The 6,000-nt window shown below is 52.4% G+C and overlaps 1 protein-coding gene across 3 annotated transcripts in view; it reads right to left on the minus strand.

Moving 5' to 3' along the window:
* Nucleotides 1-5,246, minus strand: part of SYNE3 (spectrin repeat containing nuclear envelope family member 3) — a 79,405-nt gene extending 74,159 nt beyond the window's left edge. Inside the window, exon 1 of one of the 3 annotated variants that reach the window (XM_075330062.1) lies at nucleotides 5,137-5,246. The gene's annotated coding sequence lies outside the window, so the exon portion shown is untranslated. The remainder of the gene's footprint in view (nucleotides 1-5,136) is intronic. The other 2 variants (XM_075330059.1, XM_075330061.1) reach the window with 2 other exon arrangements.
* Nucleotides 5,247-6,000: the final 754 nt, after the last annotated feature.

Raw genomic sequence — 6,000 nt, forward strand, 5'->3', positions numbered from 1 at the left:
TGCAGCAATTAATATGCAGAATAGAAGAATGAAGCGTCTGACACCACGAGTCCCCCGGGGGATGGGCGGCGGTGCCGGGGGATTGAAGATGATGTTGACTAATTAGGTATAAACTATAATTATTTCTTGATATCAGACTATTTGGCATCAATGTAGCAATATGGAAAATCATTTATCAACAAAAACTTCGCCTTCGCTCCATTCTCCTCCAGAGCTGCCTTCAAAATTCTGCTGTCAAACACATGACCCAGCAGCTCAGCGCCCACTATGTAACTGTCTAGTGGGTTTGGACTGTCGCAACGGCTTATGGCGGGTCACAGGACTCTGGGGGCATTATCCCATTATCCTCTGGGGGCATTATCCACTGGGGGCATTATCCCATTATCCTCTGGGGGCATTATCCACTGGGGGCATTATCCACTGGGGGCATTATCCACTGGGGGCATTATCCCATTATCCTCTGGGGGCATTATCCTCTGGGGGCATTATCCACTGGGGGCATTATCCTCTGGGGGCATTATCCCATTATCCTCTGGGGGCATTATCCCATTATCCTCTGGGGGCATTATCCCATTATCCTCTGGGGGCATTATCCCATTATCCTCTGGGGGCATTATCCACTGAGGGCATTATCCACTGGGGGCATTATCCCATTATCCTCTGGGGGCATTATCCTCTGGGGGCTTTATCCTCTGGGGGCTTTATCCTCTGGGGGCTTTATCCTCTGGGGGCTTTATCCTCTGGGGGCATTATCCTCTGGGGGCATTATCCCATTATCCTCTGGGTTTCATCCAATCCTCCGAAGCTAAAATAATCAGTTCACATCGATCCACCAAATCCACTTTCACCATAGAGCACAATGGGCAACTCTCCAACGGCGAATCTCCAGCAAGTACAATGTGTATGGATCGCTCGGCTGTATACAGGAGGATTATAAAGGCCTCCGGGTCTCTCGGGGATGAACATCTCATCATGGAGGCTTCCGTGACTCAGTGCGGGGCGTGCGGGCACACTGACTCACCCACATTGTGTTTTATTGGGTGTTGTGCACAGGTTGGCACTGGCAGCATTAGCACTGATAAGGCTTGTGGAACTACAAGTCTCAGCATGACTCTACAGAATGAAGAGGATTTACTATATCCCCTCTAGGCTGCGGTGTTTAGCGTCTGATGAGTGATTGTGCAGATATCGTGTGAATGTTCTGTACATTCACTCTCCTACAATTATCAAACAGGAGCACAAGTCCCAGCAGCCAGGCCCGCAGGAATGCCGAATATTCCCCCCCAGCATAGAGACACCCCCTATACAGGGGAGGGGGAGACACCCCCAGTACAGGGGAGGGGGGGGGACAGCTGGACCCCGCCATTCACCAAGAAGCCACAATGTCGCTGCTGGCGGCGACAATCACACAAACACTGTGCTCCTGCACCCCACCGACATAACAGCCGTCCGGCCCCCCTATACAATTAGTGACCCCCCCATACCCCCACCGACATGACAGCCACCCTGGACCCCCTATACAATTAGTGCCCACCATACCCCACTGACATAGTGCCTGCGCCCCCTGTACAATTACTGACCCCCCCATACCTCACCAACATGACAACCGCACTGCACCCCTGTACAATTAGTGCCCCCCCCATACCCCACCGACATGGCAGCCTCCCTGCACCCCTGTACAATTAGTGACAGCCATACCCCACTGACAGTGTCTCCCTGTCTAATTAGTGATCCCCCATACCCCTCTGACATGGCAGCCGTCCTGCACCACCTGCACAATTAATGCCCCCCATATCCCATTGATATGGCAGCCTCTCTGCACCCCCTATACAATTAGTGCCCCCCCCCCATATCCCACCGACATGGCAGCCGTCCTGCACCCCTATACAATTAGTGACACCCATACCCCACTGACACACTGACATAGTGCCTGCACCCCCTGTCTAATTAGTGACCTCCCCCATACCTCACTGACATGGCATGCGCCCTGCACCCCCTATCCAATTAGTGACCCCACAGACATGGCAGCTACCCTTCACTCCCCCTGTAAAATTAGTGACCCTGCCCCATACCCCACCGACATGACAGCCGTCCTGCACCCCCTGTCCAACTAGTGTCCTCCCCTATACCCCACCAACATGGTGCCTGCACCCCTCTATAATTAGTGACCTCCCCCATACCCCACCAACATGGCAGCTGCCCTCCACCCCATGTAAAATTAGTGACTCGACCCCCCCTGCCCATAGACATGCCAGCCGCCCTCCCCCTCTGGTAAAATTAGTGACAACCCCCCCCCCTCCATCATGGCAGCCGCCCTCCACCCTTGTAAGCTTACACCACAATTAAATATTAAAATGTAGTGAAATATTCACAGGGGCTCAGGTACTGACACCGCGGAGGCGATTCACGGGTACAGATGTAGAACTGGAAGAAGAGGTTCTGCAGCAGCTTCAAATTATAACATTGAATAGAACAAAAAAAAAACTCATCTCTTTCCACTACGACTAAACATACAAGGTCCAATAAATGCAAAATTATCAGTCACTGAACTGAGTACACCCCAAATAGTATAATCACAAATCAACTTACCCCTGTACCACAGCCCCAGCACCCCTACACTACAGCCCCCCATGCCGCATGACCCCACATATACCATATTACACCCCTACACTACAGCCCCCCATGCCGCATGACCCCACATATACCATATTACACCCCTACACTACAGCCCCCCATGCCGCATGACCCCACATATACCATATTACACCCCTACACTACAGCCCACCATGCCGCATGACCCCACATATACCATATTACACCCCTACACTACAGCCCCCCATGCCACGTGACCCCACATATACCATATTACACCCCTACACTACAGCCCCCCATGCCACGTGACCCCACATTGACCATATTACACCCCTACACTACAGCCCCCCATGCCACATGACCCCCCATATGCCATATTACACCCCTAAAGAAACATAACCCTGCCATACAATGCTCTACAGCCCAACGCCCCGATACCCCGTACATACCCCTGTACTACAGACAACCACATATACTGGTGCCGCAGCCCGGTGCCCCCCATACACCCACAGAAAAGCCCGACTACACCCCACACCCCGCTGCTTCTGTACAACCCCATATCACACCCAACAACATGTACCCCCATACTATGGCCCCAGCACTGAACAGCGCCACACGTATGCATAGTATTAGAGCCACTGCACCCCACATGTCACCCCCATATATCCACTGTATTGAAATACTATATATAGTACCTTGTGGATCTAGTACTACACCCACAATGCACCCTGCACAGTCATGGCTGAAAGTGTTGGCACCCTTGAAGTTGTACCAGAAAATGAAGTGTTCCTCCCAGGAAATTCTTGCAGTTGCACCTTTATTTTGTTTGTGTATTGGAACAACACATACACAAAAAATATAATTTTACACAAAACTCCAAAAATCGTCTGGACAATATTTTTGCTATCGTCTCCAGGTCTCTCATATCTGAAGGCGTCTTCTCTACTCCCAATTTTCAGATCTCTCCCCAGGTGTCAATGGGGTTTAGATCCGGACTCATTGCTGCCTCTTCAGAACTCTCCAGCGCTTTGTTTCCATCCATTTCTTGAGCTTCTTGAAGTGTTTGGAGTCATTATCCTGCTCGAAGACCCATGATGTAGGACGCACCCTCAGTTTTATGACACTGGGCTCTACATTGCCACCCAGAACCCTTTGGTAATCTTCAGATTTCATGATGTCTTACACACAATCAAGGCCCCCAGTGCCAGAGGCAGCAGAACAACCAACACATCTCTGACCTCCACCATGTGTGACTGTAGGTGCTGTGATCTTTTGTTCTCATCTGTCCACAAGACTCTTTCCCAGAAGGATTTTGGTTACTCTTGTACATTTTGGCTTTTTCTGGCCATGTCAGCAGTGGGGTCCTCCTGATCTCCACCATAGCATTTCATTCAGATGTGAACGGATCGTTTGCGCTGACACTGATGCCCCTGAGCTGCAGGACAGACTGAATTTCTTTGGAGCAGGATTGGATCTTATCCACCATCCGAACTATCCTGCGTTACAACCTTTCATCAAGTTTTCTCTGCCATCCAGGGAGATTAGTTGCAGTGCCATGGGTTGTAAACGTCTTATGTTATGCACTATGGACAAAGGAACATCAAGATCTCTGGAGATGGACGTGTAACCTTGAGATTGTTGACATTTTTCAACAATTTAGGTTCTCAAGTCCTCAGACAGTTCTCTTCTCTTTCTCTTCTCCATGTGAGGGGGACACAGACACACAATGCAAAGTTTAAGTCAACTTCTCCCCTTTTTATCTGGTTTCAGAAGTGATTTCAATATTGCCCACACCTGATACTTGCCACAGGTGAGTTTGAATGAGCATCACATGCTTATAATAATATTTATTCACTCACTCTGAATTGTAAAGTGCTGCGGAATATGTTGGCGCTATAGAAATAAAGATTATATAGTGCTATTAATTCCGCAGCGTTTACATACATTGTGAGCCCCAATGGGGACAGTGTTGACAATCTAAACGCCCTATCTGTATGTTTTTGAAGTGCTTGAAACAAAGTTATTTAGCTACAAATTTGTAGACATCCCAATTTATTTTCTTAGGCCCATTCTGGGGGTTTAGTGTGAAATTATCTACAATTTGCCTTTTGATTTTTTTTGGGTTCTTCAAATGCACACAAAGGCAATAAAAACGTGTCTATAACAAAACGTGTGGAACTGCAATCATGTTCTGGGAGAAATACTTAATTTTCTGGAACAATTTCAAGGGTGCCAACACTTTCGGCCATAACTGTACATGTCCCCCCATACACCCAGTAGTATTGCCCCAGCACACTGTACATTACACTCATAGCATTCCTCATATGTCACCCATGGTGGTACCACAGGCAACATAGTGCGCAGAACATCGCAGACATGCAGAAGGGATGACCCCCATATGTACAGTGCACCCCCGGATCACAGCAACCAGCCCTGCACCCCGGGATCACAGCGGCCCCCAGACATCCTCCCCCGGGATCCCCGCAGCCCCCAGCCCTGCACCCCCCGGGACCCCCGCATCTCCCGGTGTCCGGGGTGACGTACCTGCCTCGGGGCCCGGATCTGGCGGGTCGCACTCCGGATCCTGCCGTCCTCCTGCACTGAGCGCGGTCTGGAGGCGGTGACTGCGCGGCGCTGTATAAGGCAGAGGCCGGCGGCGGAGGAGGAGCACGTGACGGCGGCGGTTATCTGCGGGCAGCCAGCACTGTCACCTCCGGAGACACCGGCGGGAGCAGCTCTGTACACACCGTGCGTTATCACTGCCGCGCACACTGCAGGCTCAGCTTGGGAGAAAGCTTCCCCTCCAAAGACCCCACTGCCCCCCAGACCCCACCCACCCCCACTGTCCTCCAGACCCCACTGCACCCCTCCCAGACCCCACAGACGCCACTGCCCCCCACTGCCCCCCCCAGAGCCCACCCCCTCCAGACCCCACTGCCCTCCAGATCCCACTGCTCCCCCAGACCCCACTGCTCCCCCAGACCCCACTGCCCCCCCCAGAGCCCACCCCCTCCAGACCCCACTGCTCCCCCAGACCCCACTGCTCCCCCCAGACCCCACTGCTCCCCCCAGACCCCACTGCTCCCCCAGATCCCACTGCTCCCCCAGATCCCACTACTCCCCCAGATCCCACTGCCCCCCAGACCCCACTGCTCCCCCAGATCCCACTGCCCCCCAGACCCCACTGCTCCCCCCAGACCCCACTGCTCCCCCCAGACCCCACTGCTCCCCCCAGACCCCACTGCCCCCCAGACCCCACTGCCCTCCCAGACCCCACTGGCCTCCAGACCCCACTGCCCTCCCAGACCCCACTGCCCTCCCAGACCCCACTGCTCCTTTCCTACTCAAAAGGCTGAGTAATATCACATAGGGAAATAGTGATTATGAAGGGGGTGCTGGAGCAGTTGG

Source organism: Anomaloglossus baeobatrachus, chromosome 12 (genome assembly GCF_048569485.1).
Source record: "Anomaloglossus baeobatrachus isolate aAnoBae1 chromosome 12, aAnoBae1.hap1, whole genome shotgun sequence".
Taxonomy (NCBI): domain Eukaryota; kingdom Metazoa; phylum Chordata; class Amphibia; order Anura; family Aromobatidae; genus Anomaloglossus; species Anomaloglossus baeobatrachus.